Here is a 25,678-nt window from a genome sequence, read left to right as displayed (position 1 = left end):
GCGGCCATCCTACTGTATATATGGGGTTGGGGCCATCATACTGCATATATGGGGGAAAACGGGGGCCATCATACTGCATATGTGGGGGCTGGAGACATCATACTGCATATGAAGGGGAAAACGGGGGCCATCATACTGCATATATGGGGGCTGGGGACATCATACTGCATATATGGGAGAAAACTGCGGCCATCATACTGTGTAAATGAGGAGAAACTGCGGCCATCATACTGTGTATATGGGGGGGGAAACTGCGGCCATCCTACTGAGTATATGTAATGGGGAGAAACTGCGGCCATCATACTGTATATATGGGGAGAAAAAAAGGCCATCATACTGTGTATATGGGGGGGAAACTGCGGCCATCCTACTGTATATATGGGGTTGGGGCCATCACACTGTGTATATGGGGAGAATCTGCGACCATCATACTGTGTATATGGGGAGAAACTGCGGCCATCCACCTGTATATTTGGGGTTGAGGCCATCATACTGCATATATGGGGGAAAACGGGGGCCATCATACTGCATATATGGGGGCTGAGGACATCATACTGCATATATGGGGTAAAGGGGGGCCATCATACTGCATATATGGGGGCTGGGGACATCATACTGCATATATGGGAGAAAACTGCTGCCATCATACTGTGTAAATGAGGAGAAACTGCGGCCATCATACTGTGTATATGGGGGGGGAAACTGCGGCCATCCTACTGAGTATATGTAATGGGGGGAAAATGCGGCCATCCTACTTGTGTATATGGGGAGAAACTGCGGCCATCATACTGTATATATGGGGAGAAACAAAGGCCATCATACTGTGTATATGGGGGGGGAAACTGCGGCCATCCTACTGTGTATATGGGGAGAAACTGCGGCCATCATACTGTATATATGGGGAGAAACAAAGGCCATCATACTGTGTATATGGGGGGGAAACTGCGGCCATCCTACTGTATATATGGGGTTGGGGCCATCACACTGTGTATATGGGGAGAATCTGCGACCATCATACTGTGTATATGGGGAGAAACTGCGGCCATCCACCTGTATATTTGGGGTTGAGGCCATCATACTGCATATATGGGGGAAAACGGGGGCCATCATACTGCATATATGGGGGCTGAGGACATCATACTGCATGTATGGGGTAAAGGGGGGCCATCATACTGCATATATGGGGGCTGGGGCCATCATACTGCATTTATGGGGGAAAACGGGGGCCATCATACTGCATATATGGGGGCTGGGGACATCATACTGCATATATGGGAGAAAACTGCTGCCATCATACTGTGTAAATGAGGAGAAACTGCGGCCATCATACTGTGTATATGGAGGGGGGAAACTGCGGCCATCCTACTGAGTATATGTAATGGGGGGAAAATGCGGCCATCCTACTTGTGTATATGGGGAGAAACTGCGGCCATCATACTGTATATATGGGGAGAAACAAAGGCCATCATACTGTGTATATGGGGGGGGGAAACTGCGGCCATCCTACTGTGTATATGGGGAGAAACTGCGGCCATCATACTGTATATATGGGGAGAAACAAAGGCCATCATACTGTGTATATGGGGGGGAAACTGCGGCCATCCTACTGTGTATATGGGGGGGAAACTGCGGCCATCCTACTGTATATATGGGGTTGGGGCCATCACACTGTGTATATGGGGAGAATATGCGACCATCATACTGTGTATATGGGGAGAAACTGCGGCCATCCACCTGTATATTTGGGGTTGAGGCCATCATACTGCATATATGGGGGCTGAGGACATCATACTGCATATATGGGAGAAAACTGCGGCCATCATACTGTGTGTATGGGGAGAAACTGAGGCCATCATACTATATATATGGGGGGAAACTGCGGCCATCATACTGTATATATGGGGAGAAACTGCATCCATCCTACTGTATATATGGGGGGGAAACTGCGGCCATCATACTGCATATATGAAAGGCCTGAGGGGCCATTATACTGTATACAGTTGTGGCCAAAAGCATTGACACCCCTGCAATTTTGTCAGATAATACTCAGTTTCTTCCTGAAAATGATTGCAAACACAAATTCTTTGGTATTATTATCTTCATATAATACACAAAAAGAATTGTCCTAAAGCCATATTGGATATAATTCCACACCAAACATAAAAAAGAGGGTGGACAAAAGTATTGGCACTGTTCGAAAAATCATGTGATGCTTCTCTAATTTGTGTAATTAACAGCACCTGTAACTTACCTGTGGCACCTAACAGGTGTTGGCAATAACTAAATCACACTTGCAGCCAGTTGACATGGATTAAAGTTGACTCAACCTCTGTCCTGTGTCCTTGTGTGTACCACATTGAGCATGGAGAAAAGAAAGAAGACCAAAGAACTGTCTGAGGACTTGAGAAACCAAATTGTGAGGAAGCATGAGCAATCTCAAGGCTACAAGTCCATCTCCAAAGACCTGAATGTTCCTGTGTCTACCGTGCACAGTGTCATCAAGAAGTTTAAAGCCCATGGCACTGTGGCTAACCTCCCTAGATGTGGACGGAAAAGAAAAAGTGACAAGAGATTTCAACGCAAGGTTGTGCGGATGTTGGATAAAGAATGTCGACTAACATCCAAACAAGTTCAAGCTGCCCTGCAGTCCGAGGGTACAACAGTGTCAACCTGTACTATCCGTCGGCGTCTGAATGAAAAGGGACTGTATGGTAGGAGACCCAGGAAGACCCCACTTCTTACCCCGAGACATAAAAAAGCCAGGCTGAAGTTTGCCAAAACTTACCTGAAAAAGCCTAAAACGTTTTTGAAGAATGTTCTCTGGTCAGATGAGACAAAAGTAGAGCTTTTTGGGCAAAGGCATCAACATAGAGTTTGCAGGAGAAAAAAAGAGGCATTCAAAGAAAAGAACACGGTCCCTACAGTCAAACATGGCGGAGGTTCCCTGATGTTTTGGGGTTGCTTTGCTGCCTCTGGCACTGGACTGCTTGACCGTGTGCATGGCATTATGAAGTCTGAAGACTACCAACAAATTTTGCAGCATAATACAGGGCCCAGTGTGAGAAAGCTGGGTCTCCCTCAGAAGTCATGGGTCTTCCAGCAGGACAATGACCCAAAACACACTTCAAAAAGCACTAGAAAATGGTTTGAGAGAAAGCACTGGAGACTTCTAAGGTGGCCAGCAATGAGTCCAGACCTGAATCCCATAGAACACCTGTGGAGAGATCTAAAAATGGCAGTTTGGAGAAGGCACCCTTCAAATATCAGGGACCTGGAGCAGGTTGCCAAAGAAGAATGGTCTAAAATTCCAGCAGAGCATTGTAAGAAACTCATTGATGGTTACCGGAAGCGGTTGGTCGCAGTTATTTTGGCTAAAGGTTGTGCAACCACGTATTAGGCTGAGGGCTGAGGGTGCCAATACTTTTGTCTGGCCCATTTTTGGAGTTTTGTGTGAAATGATCAATGTTTTGCTTTTTGCTTCATTCTCTTTTGTGTTTTTTCATTAAAGACAAATTAAATGAAGATAATAATACCAAAGAATTTGTGTTTGCAATCATTTTCAGGAAGAAACTGAGTATTAGCTGACAAAATTTCAGGGGTGTCAATACTTTTGGCCACAACTGTATATGGGGAGAAACTGCGGCCATCATACTGTATATATGGGGAGAAACTGCGGCCATCATACTGTATATATGAACGGGCTGAGGGGCCATCATACTTTATATATGGGGGCTGGGGACCTCCTTCTATGTATATGGGGTGGAACTGGGACCACCATACTGTATATATGGGGGCTGGGGCCATCATACTATATATATGAGTGAACTGGGGCCATCATATTATATATATATAAGGGAACTGGGGTCATCATACTATATACAGTATATGGGAGAACTAGGGCCACCTCACTATATACATGGGGGAACTGGAGCCATTCTACTATATATATATATATATATATATATATATATACAGTGGGGCAAAAAAGTATTTAGTCAGTCAGCAATAGTGCAAGTTCCACCACTTAAAAAGATGAGAGGCGTCTGTAATTTACATCATAGGTAGACCTCAACTATGGGAGACAATCTGAGAAAAAAAAATCCAGAAAATCACATTGTCTGTTTTTTTTTCATTTTATTTGCATATTATGGTGGAAAATAAGTATTTGGTCAGAAACAAGCAATCAAGATTTCTGGCTCTCACAGACCTGTAACTTCTTCTTTAAAAGTCTCCTCTTTCCTCCACTCATTACCTGTAGTAATGGCACCTGTTTAAACTTGTTATCAGTATAAAAAGACACCTGTGCACACCCTCAAACAGTCTGACTCCAAACTCCACTATGGTGATGACCAAAGAGCTGTCAAAGGACACCAGAAACAAAATTGTAGCCCTGCACCAGGCTGGGAAGACTGAATCTAAAATAGCCAACCAGCTTGGAGTGAAGAAATCAACTGTGGGAGCAATAATTAGAAAATGGAAGACATACAAGACCACTGATAATGTCCCTCGATCTGGTGCTCCACGTAAAATCCCACCCCGTGGGGTCAGAATGATCACAAGAACGGTGAGCAAAAATCCCAGAACCACGTGGGGGGACCTAGTGAATGAACTGCAGAGAGCTGCGACCAATGTAACAAGGCCTACCATAAGTAACACACTACGCCACCATGGACTCAGATCCTGCAGTGCCAGACGTGTCCCAATGCTTAAGCCTGTACATGTCCGGGCCCGTCTGAAGTTTGCTAGAGAGCCTTTGGATGATCCAGAGGAGTTTTGGGAGAATGTCCTATGGTCTGATGAAACCAAACTGGAACTGTTTGGTAGAAACACAACTTGTCGTGTTTGGAGGAAAAAGAATACGGAGTTGCATCCATCAAACACCATACCTACTGTAAATCATGGTGGTGGAAACATCATGCTTTGGGGCTGTTTCTCTGCAAAGGGGCCAGGACGACTGATCCGGGTACATGAAAGAATGAATGGGGCCATGTATCGTGAGATTTTGAGTGCAAACCTCCTTCCATCAGCAAGGGCATTGAAGATGAAACGTGGCTGGGTCTTTCAACATGACAATGATCCAAAGCACACCGCCAGGGCAACGAAGGAGTGGCTTCGTAAGAAGCATTTCAAGGTCCTGGAGTGGCCTAGCCAGTCTCCAGATCTCAACCCTATAGAAAACCTTTGGAGGGAGTTGAAAGTCCGTGTTGCCAAGCGAAAAGCCAAAAACATCACTGCTCTAGAGGAGATCTGCATGGAGGAATGGGCCAACATACCAACAACAGTGTGTGGCAACCTTGTGAAGACTTACAGAAAACGTTTGACCTCTGTCATTACCAACAAAGGATATATCACAAAGTATTGAGATGAAATTTTGTTTCTGACCAAATACTTATTTTCCACCATAATATGCAAATAAAATGAAAAAAAAAAACAGACAATGTGATTTTCTGGATTTTTTTTACTCAGTTTGTCTCCCATAGTTGAGGTCTACCTATGATGTAAATTACAGACGCCTCTCATCTTTTTAAGTGGTGGAACTTGCACTATTGCTGACTGACTAAATACTTTTTTTCCCCACTATATATATATATATATATATATATATATATATATATATATATATATACTGTGTGTGTGTATATATATATATATCAATTCAATTCAATTCAAAGAAGCTTTATTGGCACGACTAAATACACATTAGTTTTGCCAAAGCAAGTGTACAAAAGGGAATAGGGATAGGGACTGTAGGAATGTTGGGTAGGGGCAGATCCAGGATAGGGCTATAGAAGTCCATGGCATAGGGAAGGTGAATGAGGGGCATGGGGCAGATCCAGGGTGGGGGCCATAGAAGTCCATGGCATATCATAGTTCTCTTTCTCGCAGTCTATGACATTCGCTCACATATTGCGCTGCTATCTCCACTGCTCTCTCTTCTTCCCCCAGCAGGATATATGTTTTCTCTTCCTCCTTCCTGGTGATGAAATCTGGGAAGAGATGTGAGAGTCTCCTGATGTGAGTGTCCCTCCCTGTTGAGTATTTGGAGCAGTGTAGCAGGAAGTGGGTCTCATCCTCCAGGGCCTCCAGGTCACAGTATTGGCACAGTCTTTCCTCCCTGGGCTTGTAGCTCTGCCTGTGTCGGCCGGATTCGATGGCCAGACTGTGGGCACTGAGTCTATACCGGCTCAGGATCTTGCGGTCTCTGGGGTGCGGGAGTTTCTCCAGGTATGGGGCCAGTCTGTAGTCTCTCTGTAGACTCTGGTAGATGGTCAGTTTCTGTGAGCTGATGATGTCGTTCTCTGATGATGTCGTTCTTCCACTCACTTACGTACCTCTCCTGGCCTTCGTCTACCATCTTCCTGATTCCGGCTTTTGTCAGGTTGTTGTGATTGGTGTTCTGCTCAGGTTGGGTTTGGGTGGGCTGTTCCGAGGATCCTGGTTTTTCTGTTTCACCTACATGTGTCAGGGCTTTATTTATATATATGGGGACTGGGGGTCATCATATATATGGGGTGAGCTGGGGATATCTTACTATATATATGGGGAGAACTGGTGCCTCCATACTATATATATGGGGCTGTGGGACCATCATCTAATAAATAAAGCTCAATGTGTGTGTATGTGTGTGTGTATGTCCGGGATTGGCATCCGCAACGTCGCAGCTACAGCCACAAAATTTGTCACAGTCACACGTCTGGACCCCGAGAGCGTCATAGGCTATGTTGTGAGGCGAAATTTTAACCCCGCGTGTTCCAATTCACCAAATTATTTTGCCCCTATCTGCATAATGGGGAAAAAGTGTGTGTACATCAAGCCCCGCCCTTCATTATGATGTCATAATGGTTGCCATGGTGACACTGATGTCATCATAGGTTACAAGCCCCGCCCCTCATTATGATGTCATAATGGTTGCCATGGCGATGCTAATGTCATAATAGGTTGCAATGGCGAAGATGCTGTCACAATGGTTGCCATGGTGATGATGATGTCTTAATAGGTTGCAATGGTGATGGTTATGTCATAACGGTTGCCATGGTGATGATGCCATAATGGGTATATGGGCACTGGACTATGGGATGGAGGATATGTATGATGGGTATATGGGCATGGGACTATGGGATGGCGGATATGTATGATGGGTACATGGGCACAGGACTATGGGATGGCGGATATGTATGATGGGTACATGGGCACGGGACTATGGGATGGAGGCTATGTATGATGGGTATATGGGCATGGGACTATGAGATGAAGGATGTGTGATGGGTATATGGGCACTCGACTATGGAATGGCAAATATGTATGATGGGTATATGGGCATGGGACTATGGGATGGAGAATATGTATGATGGTATATGGGCATAGGACTATGGGATGGAGGATGTGTGATGGGTATATGGGCACTCGACTATGGGATGGAGGATATGTATGATGGGTATATGGGCACGGGACTATGGGATGGTGGATATGTATGATGGGTATATGGGCACGGGACTATGGGATGGAGGATAATTATAATTTGTTATAACTAACCACAGCTACTGTAGTTACTATGCCCAGGCAGCGCCGGGCTATTCAGCTAGTACTTTATATATTAGGGAGCTGGGTTCATCATACTATATATATGGGGGAACTGGGACCATCCTACTATATACACGGGGCAACTGGGGCCACCAAACTATTTATTTGGTGTAGTGGGGACCTTTATACTATATATACAGGGCAGTGGGGCTATCATGCTATACAGTTGAAAACAGAAGTTTCCATACACCATATAAAAACACAAATGACCTAAAACGGGAAAGGTTTATTCTGATTTCATGTCAGATAGAGAAAAACATGCAGATTTGTATTTTTATACAGTATATGATGGATGTAAACTTCTGGTTTCAACTGTATATACATAGGGGGCAGTGGGGATTTCATACTATATACAGGGAGCAGTAGGGACCTTCATACTAGATATAGGGGGCAGGGGGTCCTTCATGCTGTATATAGGGTCATTAGGGACCATCATACTATATTTAGGGGCCATGGGAACATCTTATTTTATATAGGGGCTATGTAGTCATTTTACTATATATAGGGAGATCTGGGGTCCTCAATGTATAATAAAGGGCTTTCGGGACCATCGTATTTTGTTTTGTGGTAAGTAGGGCAATCATTCTTTATATTCAGAGTTTTGTGGGCACTCAGAGGACATTATTTGTTGTAAATGGGGACATTATTAGTTTTGATAGGGGCACTCAGGTTCCATTATTATTTTCTTAGGGCTCGGTTCTCCTCCCATATCTCTGTACTAAGCTCCGTTCTGCTCCTATATTTATGTAGTAAACTAGGTTCTGCTCCTATATCTCTGTGGTAAGCTCAGTTCTGCTCCTATATCTCTGTAGTAAGCTCGGTTCTCCTCCCATATCTCTGTAGTAAGCTCCGATCTGCTCCTATACTTCTGTAGTAAGCTTGGTTCTCCTCCTATATCTCTGTAGTAAGCTTAGTTTTGCTCCTATACCTCTGTAGTAAGCTTGATTCTCCTCCCATATCTCAGTAGTAAGCTCTGTTCTGCTCCCATATCTCTATAGTAAGCTCGGTTCTGCTCCTATATTTCTGTAGTAAGCTAGGTTCTGCTCCCATATCTCTGTAGTAAGCTCCGTTCTCCTCCCATATCTCTGTAGTAAGCTCCGTTCTGCTCCTATGCTTCTGTAGTAAGCTTGGTTCTGATCCTATATCTCTATAGTAAGCTCCGTTCTGTTCCCATATCTCTGTAGTAAGTCCTGCTCTGCTCCTATACTTCTGTAGTAAGCTTGGTTCTGCTCCCATAATTTTGTAGTAAGCTTAGTTCTACTCCCATAGCTCTATAGTAAGCTCCGTTTTGCTTCTATATCTCTGTAGTAAGCTGCGTTCTGCTCCCATATCTCTGAAGTAAGCTTGGTTCTCTTCCCATATCTCTGTAGCAAGCTCCGTTCTGCTCCTATACTTTTGTAGCAAGCTTGGTTCTGCTCCTATATCTCTGTAGTAAGCTCAGTTCTGCTCCTATATCTCTGTATTAAGCTTGGTTCTCCTCCCATATCTCTGTAGTAAGCTCTGTTATACTCGTTACTAGAGACGAACACTCGAGCATTATGGAAAGCTTGTTACGAGTAAGAGCAGCCAATAATTTTAGGGCTCGCTCATTACTAATTATATGATAAAGTGAATGGTGTTGCTGAAAACTACTGTGGCGCCCCCAGGAGTATGGCTGCCACAGTGGCTTTGCCTTCCTCCAGGGAGGGTAATGCCAGGCTTGGAGGCAATGAAGGGTCTCTCTCGCAGTTAACCTATTCATGCAACACAGTTCCACTCCAGGTCAGCAGGGGGGACTCTGAACCGGAATTAAGGGGAGGAGTGCTCTCTAAGGGCCAAGAGGAAGGAGTAAGTAGTTAGTCTGAGGAGGGTGAGGTGTGCAGACGTGTGGAAGAAGCACGGAGATCGAGCAGAGAGAAAAGGCTCATCTCTAGTGAGAGCGCACGAACTGGAGCCTGGTCTCCACGGTTGTATGGATACTAATGGTCCTGCAACAGACACCAGAGGAGTAGGAAGTTGTAAATACTCGACTCCCACCTAAGACTCGGAGGCACAACAGCACGGTGTGAGCCAAGAGAGAAATAGCGGCTACAGCTGTCTGCCATACGAGGTATTCAGAGAAACGATAATAAGGAGGATCTTCAGTGTAACTCGGTACTGGAGACAACTCAAGCAACCGCTAGGAAGGAGATTGCACAGCCCATCTGCTGAGAGAGAATCCCTGAGATGCTTCCAGGCTAACCTGCTCCGGTACCATCTGTAACCAGGACCCTGGACTGCATTTATCAAGTAAAGGTACAGAAACTGCACCCCGCTGTGTCTTTGTCTGCTTCCAACCCTTCCGGCACCGCTACATCCCCATGCCAACCACATCTACACTGCCCTGGGACTACAGCTTCACCTGTGGGGAGCTTTTACATCTTTGCTGCACCATATCACCAGTCCCAGCGGATCTGCATGCAGCGTCGGCTTAACACCTCCCTTGCTGAACACCACAGGTGGCGTCACAAACTATCATTCAATTAACTACATTCCACCATTGAATTTCCCCTATTACTTGGGCGTCCAGGGCCACGGACCGGGTCACAGCTGCTGTGTCACATCCCGTTGATACCGGCCCGGTACCGAGTACCCCACAGCCCTGGGAGGGCGACCCAACTTGGCATCACGAACAGGATTACGGAGCCCGGTACCCCCGGGTCCTGTGTACCATAGACTGTGTTGGTGTAAAAGACTGTGTTGGCGCCAATTGCAGCCATTGCCGAGCTGCTTGGCGCGTGCGGGAAACCAAAGAGGCTGGCCTTCGTGGGCGGGGCCCCTCCGAGAGCGCGAAGCGGTGAAGTCCCGCGCGGGAAGAGGAAAAGCGTGCGAGAAGTGGGAGGAGCTGAGGCCTACAGCCTGGAGCATTGGGCCTGCGAAGCGGCCACCGGTAAGCTCACTCAACCCCCGGCCCTGGCAAATGTTAACTAGGGGGGGAAGAGAATGTCTGCGCCATGCAGCAATGCAGCGGCGGACGCTGCCGCCAACCCCTCAGCGCCGCAAGGAGTAGTGCCCACCGCAGCGGTCCCCATAATGCCGCTGTCTATGCCTAACCTCCCGGGAGTGGCCTGGCTACCGCAGCACTCAGGTGAGTCACATACCCTGAGTGAATTTAAAGAGAGACTGTGCAGTTTGTTTGAAGTATACCCCCTGTCTGAAAGCCAGAAAGTGAACATCCTTATTGGACAGCTAACGGGTGCAGCACAGAGAGATGTGAAAGCCTGGCAGGACATTGATAAAGAGACTGTTGCAAAGATTCTGGCCAAGCTAAGGAGCACCTTTGACACCCGCACTGCAGCTGAAATCTAGATGAGATTCTTTGGGTGTAAACAGAAGGCGCAGGACAGTATAAGGGACTATGCTCTTAACCTGCAGGAGGCGCTGAGAGCCGTTAAACAAATGGATCCTGACAGTGTGAAGGAGGAAGATAAAATGTTAAAGGAGCAGTTCATTGAAGGACTCCTATCCAGTACCCACAGAGGACAGCTGCGCATCATAACCCTGCAAAACCCTGATCTGGACTTTGCTGATTTCAAGGACAGGGCTATTCGGGTACTGCAGGAGCCAAATGACAACCGTCCAGCGCCCTCTAGGCGCCCAGCGATCACCTACCTTCAGGAAGCAACATCTTTCCCTTCCTTCCCTGTGGAAGCTGATGCACAGACTCTGGATAAAGATCCAACTGAAGAGCTGCGTCTCCAGGTCCAGGAGTTGACCAAAGGAATGGCTGCACTTACTAAAACTGTGCAGTCCTTGCAAGTGTCCTCCAAGGAGAAGATCCAGCTTGCCTCCAGTCCAGAGGATGTCCCGTGGCTCTGGAAGAAGAGGATTCCGCCACTCCGAGGGAGAACCAACGATCGCTATGGCCAGGATGGACGTCCCATTTGTCGTAACTGTCGCAGGCCAGGCCACATCGCCAGGTACTGTCATTTAGACGAGCAACCCCTGGGGCAGAGGGCCAACCCCCAGGAATAGGATCCCCAGGCCCAAAGAACTGGAGAGCTAAGTATGTTGGAGGGAGACCAATCCTTCCAGTGGTGATTGACGGCATCCCCATGAACGTTTTGCTGGACACTGGCTCGCAGGTGACCACTATGCCCTATATCCTCTACAAGCGGTATTGGGCTGACTCTGAACTCACCCGAGGCCCAACTGATGAACTGACAGTAGTTGCCAGTAATGGCCAGTCTTTACCCCAAGTATGATGTAAAGAAATTACTGTTAAAGTGGATAGAGTAGAGTTAAAATCTTAAGGCCGGATAGTTGTGGATATTGATCGACGTGAATGTAATCCCATGATGACTCTTCATACCAATGTAATTGAAAACTGTCTTTCCGAGGTTATTGTCTTGTTGCAACAGGTGGCTGAGACTGCTGGTTCCAGTGAACAACGAGTCCTGCAGAAGGAGATCAAGGCCCTGATGCACAGACAACAGGTAGAACGCTCTGGCAGAGAAATTGGCTTTGTCAGAGTGAGTGATGCTTTCCCCATTGCAATACCCCCCAGATGTGAAATGTTGATTTGGTGTCGGGAAGCCATAGGTCTCAGAGGGAAAGATTACCAGGCATTGGTAGAGCCGGTATACTCTGATAGCAGACCCACTGTCCTGACAGCCAGAGGGGTGGTTGATGTACAAAAAGGGAGAGTGCCTGTACGCCTCTTGAATTGTGGGGAGGAGGAGGAGGCCACAATACCTCGGTACGCCACAGTTGCTAAGCTGCTCACTGTTAATAACAACTCATTGCAGGCAGCAGAGCCCTTGGTCTCATCCAATCAGGTGGAGGACAATGGCTCTGTGAAGCAGCTGGAGGAGTGGTGCCAGCAACTGCAGGTGGGGACTGACTCTACACCTTCATACCAGAAAAATGGGGTTTACAGAGTGACACAAGAATATGAGCGGGTATTCAGTAAGCACCCACTAGATTTTGGGCAGGCAGAAGGGGTTCAACATCATATCCCCACTGGAGATCATCCACCCATTAAAGAAAGGTACTGGCCTATACCCCCAACACAATACCAATGTGCTAAGAGTATGTTGAGAGAGATGAAGGAAGCTGGGGTTATCAGAGAAAGTTGTAGCCCATGGGCAGCTCCCATAGTTTTTGTAAAGAAAAAGGATGGTACCATGAGAATGTGTGTTGATTACAGGAAAATTAACAGCATTACATATAAAGATGCCTACCCCTTAGAATTGAGGAGTCATTAGCTGCACTTAAAACTGCTAACTACTTTTCCACCTTGGATCTCACTAGTGGGTATTGGCAAGTTCCCGTGGCAGAGGCAGACAAGGAAAAGACAGCCTCTACCACTCCAATGGGTCTCTGTGAGTTCAACTATATGCCATTCGGGCTCTGCACCGCCCCAGGAACATTTCAACGGCTGATGGAGTGCTGCCTTGGACACATGAACTTTGAGACAGTCCTGTTGTACCTTGATGATGTCATTGTCTTCTCCAAGACTTATGAAGACCATCTGGAACACTTGGCTGAGGTGTTTGAAGCCTTGTCCAACTTTAGCCTGAAGGTGAAACCTTCCAAGTGCCACCTCCTGAAACCCAAGGAACAGTACCTCGGTCATGTGGTGAGTGCAGAAGGAGTGGCGCCAGATCCGGACAAAGTCACAGTCATCCGAGATGAGGCCGAAGCCCAGCAACCTCCATGAAGTACACCAATTCCTTGGACAGGTAGGCTACAAAAGAAGATTCATCAAAGGCTTTACTGAAATAGCCACTGTGGCGCCCCTGAGGCTTCAGTCGCCACAGAGGTACTGCACCTTCTCCTAAGGTGTAGTGCCCCACCATCCAGGTAAGGTCGGAACTCCTGACCACGCTCCACACCTGCATTCCACACACAGGATAGGTCAGTGGGGCCACCTAACAGCTTCATGCTGGGGGTTAGCAGAGCACCCCTCATGGAACCCTGCTTCGTAACACGAGATGTGCTGGGAGGCGGGTGGAGTAAGATGATACAAAAGAGTGGGAACAGTGAAAGTTATGGGCTAGTTGGTTAGAGGAGAGAGAAGAGAGAAGATGGGTGTCTGAGGGACCTGCTGCAGCAGGTCCCAGTGATCTGGGCTGCTGGCACGAGAAAGACCAGAAAAAGAGACTGATAAGATTGATAACCTAACCTTCCATAAGAGAGAGAGAACAGATCGGAACGAAGGAGAATAGAAGGACGGTGGGAAGCAGGTTGAGAAAGAGAGAGAGCCTTTCCAGTGCAGAGAGCGCAAAGGCCGGGGCCCGGTCCCCGAGGTTGATTGGATCTTTATGTCCGGCAACAGACACCGGAGGAGTAGTGAGCCGCTAACGCCTTGCTCCCATCATAGACTTGGGACACAACAGCAACTGAATAGAGAGCCGGGACGCAGTGAGGAGTCCCCGAAGCAGGCTACAGCTTTCTGTCATACAAGTAAAGACTAGGAACACCTAGAGAGAGGCATTCCAGGGTAACTAAGTACTGGAGTGCTTTGCACCTAAAGGCGCATTGGAGGAGTCGTTCAGTAAGGTAAATGTTGGCGGAGTGTGGAAGGGAGAATCCTATCCTGCCTGGAGGTTGGCTGGAGCCCTGACCTGGAGAACACAGTACGGAGGCAGGCAGTTGTGTGAACTGCAGACAGTGAGTAAAGCTTTGGAACCGCCTACTCTGGTGTCCTCCAGTTATTCCAGCACCACTACACCTGGGTACCAGCCTCCATACCATTCTGCGCCTCTCCTCATCCATTGCACCTACACTGCCCTGGGACTACAGCTCCACCTGTGGGGAGCTATACCATCTCTGCTGCACCACACCATCAGTCCCAGCGGATCTGTATGCAGCGTTGGCTTACCATCTTACTTGCCAAACACCACGGGTGGCATCACGAACTATTCATATAAACTCTAACACCATTAACATCACCGCCATTGATATTGGGCACCCAAGGCCACGGACCGGGTTACCGCTGCTGTGACACATTCCCGCCTTGACACCGGCCCGGTACCGAGTACCCCGCTGCCCTGAGTATGCGAGGGTGACCCACCACCCCTATGCAAAATCTTCTGGTAGGGCAGTCCAAGAAGAGCAAACAGACAAATTCCACCTTTGAATGGACCGAGGAGTTGGAGAGATCATTCACTCGACTGAAGATGGCTCTCACAGGTGATGAAGTTCTGGCCTACCCAGATTATGACAAGCCTTTTGTGTTGTACACTGATGCCAGCAACGTGGGACTAGGAGCAGTACTGTCGCAGGTACAGAATGGGAAAGAAAGAGTGATCTCCTACGCCAGCAGGAAGCTGCGTCCCACTGAAAGGAACCCGGACAACTACAGTTCCTTCAAGCTGGAGTTCCTTGCCATAGTCTGGGCTGTCACTGAAAGATTCAAGCATTACCTAGCTTCAGCCAAGTTTACCATCTTCACGGACAACAACCCGTTGACTCACCTGGAAACTGCAAGACTGGGTGCAATGGAGCAGCGATGGATGGTTCGGCTATATAACTATGAATTCACCATCAAGTACCGAGCAGGGCACAAGAATGCCAATGCTGATGCGTTGTCCAGAATGCCTAATCTGCCAGATGCAGGAGAAGGCCCGGAGGCTCTTGAAGAAATAGAGTTGCCTCCCTTCCACTGGCCACTTTCGGCCCAACGTGCTCAGTGAGTGAGAAACAGACGGTCTGGCTTGAAAGAGGTCACCTTAAACCCCTTGCCTCATCATGACTGGGCAGAAACGCAAGATAGTGACCCTGCAGTTCACCTGGTGAAGGAGCTACTGTCACAAGCTGACTCCCGCCCAGAGTCGGATGCTCCTGAAGAAACCCAGCAGTTGTGGAAGGAAAGAGGTCGGCTGTTCATCTATGAAGGAAAGCTGTGTCAGAGGAGTATCAATGCCCGGACTCATGAGCTGGTCTGGCAGGTGATAGTCCCAAAGAGAGAGGCATCAAAGGTCTTGGAAGCATAGCACAATGGAGCTGGACACTTCGGATGGAAGAAGTTGGAAGCCTTGCTCCGGGAAAGATTCTACTGGGCTGGTATGAGAAAAGCCATTGAGAACTGGTGCCGGGAGTGTGGACAATGTAACCTGCGCAGAAAGGATCGAAACAGCCAGAGAGCTCCTCTGCAGCCAATTGTAACCAAACAGCCACTCGAGTTGGTGGCCATGGACCATGTGAAGCTGGTTCCCAGCCAGTCAGGCTACATCTATGCTCTTACTATCGTGGACCACTACTCAAGATTCCTGGTAGTTGTACCTATCAAAGATCAAACAGCCAGGACAGCAGTCAGAGCATTCCAACAGCACTCTTGCAGACCGCATGGATATCCCAAAAGAGTACTTACAGATCAAGGTCCAGCTTTTGAAGCAGAAGTGTTCCAGGAATTCTGTAACTTGAATGGTTGCAAGAAGATCAGGACAACCCCTTGCCATCCACAGACCAATGGCATGTGTGAGAAGATGAACCAGGTAGTGATTGACCTACTGAAGACATTGCCTTTGGAGGAGAGAAATCTGTGGCCAGAAAAGTTGCCAGATCTGGTAGACCTCTACAACCATATCCCAGTGAATTCCACCAACTGTACCCCAGCCTACCTAATGAGAGCAAGACCTGATAAGCTGCCTATTGATTTGGACATGGGAGTCCTGACACCTGAAGTAACATCACCAGATGCTGATTGGGATACAGAAAAGAGTCTAGCAGAGGCAAGATAAAAGCAGGAAAAGCTTTACAATCAAAATGCACCTGCCGTTCCCTTGTCACCAGGAGAACAAGTCTTAAGAAGGAAAAGAAGATTGCATAAATTGGATGACCAATGGGAAGCTGAACCCTACACCATTCTACCCTCAAATTTCGACAATACCAAGGTGTGCCTTATTAGTAAAGACGGAGGAGAAACCTCAGCAGCCATATCAAGGTATCATTTGAAATTATGCCCTGACCAGTTAAGAGAAAGAAAGGAAGAACAAAATAACATCCAACCCATAGAAGAAGAAAAGGTCAGCACTATACTTGGAGAATTCCCTGCAAATTGGACTAAAGTAAATGATGCTATAGTGGTGCCAGTGTTGACATTTCCCCAATTGGTAGCACAGGAAGACGTGACTCAAGAAAATCCTGAAGATCAGGAAAATCAGGGAGCAGATGCCACACCAGCAGTGGAGCCAGAGAACCTTCGCCCTGCCAGTGGTGAATCTGTTATACCCATGGTGAGTCTAAGAGTTCCTAGACTATCTAGTATCCCCGTGCTACACAGAACCACCAGTAGTGTATCCAGTACATTACACACTACACCAGTAGTGAGCACCGGACAACCAGAGAGATTTTCAGTCACACCAGTATTATGCAGGTCCACCCGTACTACACAAGGTATACCGCCCATCAGATATCGTGTATAGATAAGTAAATGTTGAAATTGTATGTATATATGTAACTGTTTTCAAGTTTTGTGCCTACAGGAAATCTGTAAGAGTTTCCTTTGAATTTTCCCGTTTTTACCTTGTTTCATGGACACTGAACCACAGGACTGTGTGTGGTCAAAAACTTTCCTTTGTAAATAGTTCACCATTTGCCCAGGAATGGACCAGGAGGGCGACCCACTCCCATATCTCTATAGTAAGCAGCGGCGTACCATCAATAGTGGAGGACCACGCAGCTGCTATGGGGCCCGGATGGATGAGGCCGCTGCGGTTTGGCAGCTGTGCTGCACAGTACTATCTCCTTTAATTAAATGTATGCGCCGGCCGTCGGCCGCCGTATACCCCCTGGCCCCTTGAAGCTCCCCTTTCCTTGTTTCCTGGTCAGCAGTTGGCTGAAATCTCTGGCTGGATTTGCATAAGAACGGCACTCCTCCTGGCAGCCAGAGAGCAGCACACGTGCATTGCAGGAAGCAGAAAACATTCATGAGCCTCTCTCACTCAGGGAGACGGTGAGCCCGGCTGGGGGTGGATTTTTTTTGTTAAATGTGTCCCCTCATTGTGCTGGCAGCCTGGCACTTTACATTTACAATGGCTCTGGCTGCACTTTGCACCTTAGGGAGGGGGGCCCGGCTGCACGCACTGTGGAGGGTGGAGGGGGCCCTGCCTCTGCATGCACTGCAGGTGTGTGTGTGTATATATATATATATATTTATACACCACTGAGCCACTAGTGTACGCGCTCGCACATGGACATCAGCACGGGTAATGGCTGAAACCCTCTATTAACTATGGATTCCCCTCTTTGGGCCAAATATGGACATATTCTGTTAGGGTACTATTGCTGCTATTATTGACTATATCTGTGGGGGTTTAGAAGGTGGAGGAGTGACTGGATCCCACTATATTGTTCCCATTTACTTGGGTTGCTGATGATATTGTCACTGTACGCCGTATTAACAAAGCAATTGTTTTGGATATATGTGGGATTCTTAGGGTACGGTAACATGCCGGCCTTACCTTTTCTGTTGTGATGGCAATTGTGCAGCACGCTTTTTATTTTTTACTCTAGTGCATTCTGACCTGTGTTAAATGACTTTGTCCTTGTGTGTAACACTTTGTGATGACTTTTTAATGATTTTTGTACTAATAAAAATAAGCTTGACATTGATCTGTGTAATATATAGGGATGTTTTGCTCCAATTTTCTGTGTTTTCCCATAGCTCTATAGTAAGCTCTGTTCTGTTCCCATATCTCTGTAGTAAGCTCCGTTCTGCTCCTATACTTCTGTAGTAAGCTCCGTTCTGTTCCCATATCTCTGTAGTAAGCTCCGTTCTGCTCCTATACTTCTGTAGTAAGCTTGGCTCTGCTCCCATATCTCTAGTAAGCTCCGTTCTACTCCTATACTTCTGTAGTAAACTTGGCTCTGCTCCCATATCTCTGTAGTAAGATCCGTTCTGCTCCTATACCTCTGTAGTAAGCTTGATTCTCCTCCCATATCTCTAATAAGCTCCGTTCTGCTCCCATATCTCTGTAGTAAGCTCCGTTCTGCTCCTATACTTCTGTAGTAAGCTTGGCTCTGCTCCCATATCTCTAGTAAGCTCCGTTCTACTCCTATACTTCTGTAGTAAACTTGGCTCTGCTCCCATATCTCTGTAGTAAGATCCGTTCTGCTCCTATACCTCTGTAGTAAGCTTGATTCTCCTCCCATATCTCTAATAAGCTCCGTTCTGCTCCCATATCTCTGTAGTAAGCTCATTTCTGCTCCTATATCTCTGTAGTAAGCTCGGTTCTGCTGCCATTTCTTTGTAGTAAGCTCGGTTCTGCTCCCATATCTCTGTAGTAAGATCGGATCTGCTCTCATATCTCTGAAGTAAGCTCGGTTCTGCTCCCGTATCTCTGTAGTAAGATCGGTTCTGCTCCCGTATCTCTGTAGTAAGATCGGTTCTGCTCTCATATCTCTGAAGTAAGCTCGGTTCTGCTCCCGTATCTCTGTAGTAAGATCGGTTCTGCTCTCATATCTCTGAAGTAAGCTCGGTTCTGCTCTCATATCTCTGAAGTAAGCTCGGTTCTGCTCCCTTATCTCTGTAGTAAGATCGGTTCTGCTCTCATATCTCTGAAGTAAGCTCGGTTCTGCTCTCATATCTCTGTAGTAAGCTCGGTTTTGCTCCCTTATCTCTGTAGTAAGATCGGTTCTGCTCCCTTATCTCTGTAGTAAGATCGGTTCTGCTCTCATATCTCTGTAGTAAGCTCGGTTCTGCTCTCATATATCTGTAGTAAGATCGGTTCTGCTCCCGTATCTCTGTAGTAAGATCGGTTCTGCTCCCGTATCTCTGTAGTAAGATCGGTTCTGCTCTCATATCTCTGAAGTAAGCTCGGTTCTGCTCTCATATCTCTGTAGTAAGATTGGTTCTGCTCTCATATCTCTGTAGTAAGCTCGGTTCTGCTCCCGTATCTCTGTAGTAAGATCGGTTCTGCTCTCATACCTCTGAAGTAAGCTCGGTTCTGCTCTCATATCTCTGAAGTAAGCTCGGTTCTGCTCTCATACCTCTGAAGTAAGCTCGGTTCTGCTCTCATACCTCTGAAGTAAGCTCGGTTCTGCTCTCATACCTCTGAAGTAAGCTCGGTTCTGCTCCCGTATCTCTGTAGTAAGATTGGTTCTGCTCCCGTATCTCTGTAGTAAGATCGGTTCTGCTCTCATATCTCTGAAGTAAGATCGGTTCTGCTCTCATATCTCTGAAGTAAGCTCGGTTCTGCTCTCATATCTCTGTAGTAAGCTCGGTTCTGCTCCCATATCTCTGAAGTAAGCTCGGTTCTGCTCTCATACCTCTGAAGTAAGCTCGGTTCTGCTCTCATACCTCTGAAGTAAGATCGGTTCTGCTCTCATACCTCTGAAGTAAGCTCGGTTCTGCTCCCATATCTCTGTAGTAGTAAGCTCAGTTCTGCCCCCATATATCTGTAGTAAGCTTCAGTTAGTTTCCTTATCTATGTAGCAATCTTGGTTCCGGTCTTGGGTCTATGTAGTCAGCTTGCTTCTGTTACAGTATCTACGTAGGCAGCAAACTTGGTTCTGTTTCCATATATATGCAGCTAGCTTCATTCTGTTCCCATATCTATGTACCAGCCTGTTATTAAAGCCTGTTATCTCTGCTTCTTTAATGCAGCGGCCAGAGATAAGCAGGGCAAAAGCACCGCAACTGGAGGGCCACTGCCTTGTGATTGCCCCCAGGCTGAAAAATGCCAGCCCCTGAGCCCCTGTGTGCTTAAACTTTGTTTTCCAATAATCTTTGTTAGATTTTTAAAGAATTTTTTGAGCGAAGAGAAAGGGTACAAAAACAAAGGGATGGGATAGGGAAAAGAAATTTCCCTGTGAAGACAGGGAAATCCCCCAGAGAGTGGGGGAATAGACAGGCTATATACATAACACATCAGAGACCACAAAGTTTTACATATTAACCTTGAATAATACAAAGAGTCTTTTTAGTGATCATCAAAGTTGAGTATCAGTAAGAAATAGAAATCAGTGGACAGAAATATGCTGTAATGTTTGCATATCTCTGTTAGCTAAGAAAAAGCTCCATACTCAACGTTACTATCCAGTTGCTTCATTTCTCTGCAATAAAGTAAAAAGGCTTATAATAATGGTTTAGAAATCTTCGTATTAATACCTAAAAAAAAAAGAATTATTCTCGTTTGCCTCCAATGTGTCAATTAGTAAACATATGTAAAGTAGAGTATAGGAGGTATAGTAGCCTGCCCTGTCCGGGGTATCCAGTGATGCCCCTGGGACCGATTGGGGGGAAAGTCCGGTTCAATCCCAGAATATTATGAAAGTGGAAAATACTTATAAAAACTAGTATGGAAACCTGAAATGAATAAAGAACAGTTAAATAGACTCCTTTGAGTTGCGGTGAACGTCCGATCTCGAAGAAGAAGAGAGTCCCGGGGAGATCTTGGACGTCTTAATTCCTGCACATTCTAAAATGTCATTCCCTTCGTCCGGAGAAGAAATAGGAATTAACTTTGCTGGATATTTCACTAGGAGGGTCGAAGATTGAGTCCAAAAATATGGTATCCCGGCGCGTAGAAGTTCCCATGTAGTAGAGGAGAATGCTTTCCTTTTTTGCAAGGTATTTTTCGACAAGTCCTTGAAGAACGATAAATGACTGTAGGGAGAAGAGTTGAATTTTGGCTCTTTAGATATTCCAAGAAGCGCACTCCTTATCCAATTTGGATGGAACGACACAATAACATCCCTTGATAAATCCTGCGGAAGGCCGAGTGGCCTGCGTATTCGAAAAGCTTTATCAATCAGATAATTCTCATTGGTATTGGGAATCAAGTAGGTGATCATTGAAGATATATAGCTCTTTAAATGAAAGGTTTGAACTGATTCAGGGATCCCTCGTATTTTAACATTATTTTTCCTTCTGAAATCCTCATAGTTGGCCATGGTGGAGTTGAAAGCGGCAATGTCCTTTTTAATTTTATTCAATGAGTCTGATAGCATGGAAAACGTTTGAGAGTCGCTTGATTGTAGTATGTCACTTTTAATTTTGGTTGAATTGGTTATCTTTGAATCATGAGGATAGCCCCCCAGAACGTTTGAAGAAATTGAATGAGTATCATCGGCCAGTATTGTTGATGTGTCCTTAAAAAGCTTCTTAATAAAAGGTTCAGAAGCTTTGTGTTTATCTGTTTGATTGGAGTCAGACAGCTGGACTTTGGTATATAGTATTTCCCGATCGCCCTCTCCCTTAGCATCCTTTCCAAAAAATTCAACTGAGTTTAAAAGGGCCATTAACATTTTCACCATAAACCCCTCTGTAGGGAGGTGATCAGATGCTGGAATCTCATGTATAGATAGTGGGTTAGAGAAAGACTGCCCCCGATTCATATAGGATCTCTCATGATCCAGATCAACCTTGCCGGCTTGTAATAGATAATCTTCAGTATGCTCTGAATTCTCCTGTGTATCTGGGTTACTTGCAGACGAGGATGTAGAAAGAATCTCCTCTGAACTATCATTGGAAAAGTCACTTTCCCTGTATTCGGGTGATTCCATATCATCACATAAATCTTCTGAGTGTACGCTTTCAAGACCCTCCAGTGAATTAAGAGAGCCATCGGAGTGATCTGTCAAAGCTTCATTATCACTGTTATCCTCAAGAACATTCTGATCCTTGATTTTGTAGGATGAGACACTCTCCTTCAAAGGATAAGTGAAATCTTGTGTAGGTATGTCAATAGCCTTATAAGAACTTGAGTTAGGGATAACACTCTTAGTTGAGCTCTTCTCATGAGCCTGAGATTTTCTTATGAGTGTCTCTTTAAATATCCCGTTCTGAAGGTGAATAGTGGTATGATGAGGGGAGTTCAAATCTTTGAAATTAGTATTAGTAGTATGTAATGAAGGGTTAAACGAATCAGTAGGAGAGTCCCCCCCATTCAGTGATCCCGTATGCAGTCCCCCATTATTCACGTGAAACAAAGGCTTAGCATTGGTACATCTCTTTTCCAGAGGGGGTATGAGAACAGGTAGCGGCGATTTGCTTACCGGAGCTAATATCTGGCTCCTACAATCCTCATCAGTTCCTGATAAAGCGTTATTTTTCTGCCCCAGATCCTGTCTTCCAGAATGCGCTTCTGAAAATTCCCCCACAGTCCAGTGAGAGACCCCTGTCAGGTGGTGAGCTATCAATGCAGTCCCCTGCTCCTCCTCTGTCGCTCCCTGCACCACTGCCTCCAATGACTGCGATCTAGCTTCTGCATGTGCGCTCGGCACAAACACTGGCGTGTCGCATCTCAGCCTTCCTCCTGCACCTTGGTCGCTCCAGGAAGCCCCTACTGACTCTCCCTCTGTGTTGCTCTTTTGTACCACCACTACACCAGTCCCACCACCTCTTCTCCCACCGCTAACAGCCGCCAACGACGTCACCTCCTCTCTCCTCGGTCTACTCCTCACGCTCCGACTTGCTGAAGATGTCCCGGTATGCTTCCCCATCGATGCTGCCTCCACGTTCTTCTGTTTCACTGCTGCACCAGTATCACCACCTCTCCTCCCACTGCTGATCTTCAGTGATGATGTCACCGCTTCTCCTCCTGGTCTGCTCCTCACACTCTGGCCTGATAAAGATCTCCCGGCAGGCTTCCCCAGCGATACTGCCTCCGTGCTCCTCTTCTGCATCGCTGCTGCACAGGACCCCCCATTCTCCCACCGCTGACCGCTGGCAATGACATCACCGCCTCCACACTCCTTTTCTGCTCTGCCGCTGCACCAATGCCGCCGCCTCTCCTCCCGCCGCTGACAACCGGTGATGATGTCACCACTTTTCTACCTGGTTCATTGCCGATGCTCCGGCTGCTTAATTGTTGCCCCGGCAGACTTCCCCAGCGGCACTGCTTTGGTCGTCTTCTTCACCACAGGATTCCCTGCAGCCGCCATCTTCCTCCAGCTAGACAGGGGGATGACTCAGCAACTTCAGGCCGCTTGCTCCCCCGGCGCTACAGGAAGCTTCTTATCCATCAAATTCTTCTCAGTCTTCATTTTTTTAGTTCCAGGCATGTTCTCACAGGTCTTCCACAGCAGATAATCACAGGAATCCACTTATTTGTAAGATTAAAGTTGCTTTGTTTTAGGGGAACCACAGGAGCTCCTGCAAAGCACGACTGCTCCTGGCCCCTGGAAACCACGCCCCCGTGTGCTTAAACTTTGGAACTCCTCCACAAATGACCCAATTTTGGAAACTAGACCCCCAAAGGAACTTATCTAGATGCATAGTGAGCACTTTGAACCCCCAGGTGCTTCATAGAAGTGTATAACGCAGAGCAGTGAAAATAAAAATATTTTTTTTCCTAAAAAAAATGATTTTTTAGCCCGCTATTTTTTATTTTCACAATGGTAACCGGAGAATTTGGACCCCAAAAGTTGTTGTTCAGTTTGTCCTGAGTACGCTGGTACCCCATTTGTGGGGGGAGCCACTGTTTGGGCACACGTCAGGGCTCGTAAGCCAAGTAGTGATGTTTTTAAATGCCGACTTGATGGAATAGTCTGCCGGCGTCATGTTACGTTTGCAGAGCCTCTGATGTGCCTAAACAGTGGAAACCCCCCACAAGTGACCCCATTTTGGAGACTAGACTACCCAAGGAACTTATCTAGATGTGTGGTGAGCACTTTGAACCCCCAAGTGCTTCACAGAAGTTTATAACGCAGAGCCATGAAGATAAAAAATCATTTTTTTTCCACAAAAATCATTTTTTTAGCCCCCAATTTTTATTTTCCCAAGGGTAACAGGAGAAATTTGACCCCCAAAGTTGTTGTGCATTTTTTCCTGAGTAAGCTGTAACCCCATATGTGTGGGTAAACCACTGTTTGGGCACACGTCGGGGCTCGGAATGGAGGAAGCGCTGTTTGACTTTTTGAATGCAAAATTGGCTGGAATAAATCGTGGCGCCATGTCGCGTTCGGAGACCCCCTGATGTGCCTGAACTGTCGAAACACCTCAATTCTAACTCCAACTCTAACCCAAACACACCCCTATATCAGACCTAATCATAACCCTAACCACAACCCTAACCCACCCCTAACCCTAATCCCAACTCTAACCCTAACCACAAGCCTAACCCTAATCATAATCCCAACCCCAACCCACCCTAACCCTAATCTTAACCCTAATTCCAACCCTAACCCTAATTCCTACCCTAACCCTAATTCTAACCCTAATCACAACCCTAACCCTAATTCTAACCCTAACCCTATCTCTAACCCTATCTCAAACCCTAACTGTATCTCCAACCCTAACCCTAATTCCAAAGCTAACCTTAATTCTAACCCTAATGGAAAAATAATTTTTTTTTTTTGTTTTATTATTTGTGCCTATCTATGGGGGTGATAAACGGGGGGTGTATTTACTTTTTTTTTCATTTTGATCACTGTGAGAGCTTATCACAGTGCTGAAAATGAATGGGCAGCTGGCAAATTCATGGGCGCCGCCATCTTGGAAAATGGCTATTTTCCAAGATGGCGGCGCCCATGATTGGGGATGGCCGGACCCCGGGAGCCACAGCAGGACATCGGAGGTACCGGGGGGGTGAGGGGGGGATCGGAGGGAGGGGGGGAGCAGAGGGAAGTGGAGGGGGAGCAGATGATGACGGCGGCGACCGATCGCCGCCGTCCGTCAGTGGTGGGGGCTGATCGCCCCCGCCAGTCAGTGTGGGGGGGGTCGGGTCTCGGTGTCCAGCCATGTCCAATGCTATTGCAGCATCGGCCATGGCTGGATTGTAATATTTCACCAGTACCCTCAAGTAGAGATGGGCGGACTCCTGGATGTTTGGGTACCAGAACAGGACCCGAACGCGGGCTCCATACACCTGAATGGGGGCCAGAACATCCAGTGTTTGCTGCGCTGTTATGTGCATGACAGCGAGGCAAACACTGCCTTTGATCGGCGGTGCAATCATCCCCGCCAGTAAGAGAGACGCGGTTCCCACACTGTCAAGAGACAGCAAGAAGCTCAGCTGTGATCGGAGGTATAAATCTCACCTGTAGTCACTAGTGTCAGGTGGTGGGACTACTGATCCCATCATTCGACACCTGCTGCCGCTAATTACAGTGAGAGCAGGAGTGGCGGATGGGAGTATTCATCCGCTGCTCCTGCGCTGTAAATAAATAATTTAAAAAAAAACGGCAT

Source organism: Dendrobates tinctorius, unplaced genomic scaffold (genome assembly GCF_039654945.1).
Source record: "Dendrobates tinctorius isolate UK_male_01 unplaced genomic scaffold, ASM3965494v1 ptg000038l, whole genome shotgun sequence".
Classification (NCBI taxonomy): domain Eukaryota; kingdom Metazoa; phylum Chordata; class Amphibia; order Anura; family Dendrobatidae; genus Dendrobates; species Dendrobates tinctorius.
The sequence above is the reverse complement of the archived record's forward strand: the minus strand, read 5'-3'. Positions refer to the sequence as shown.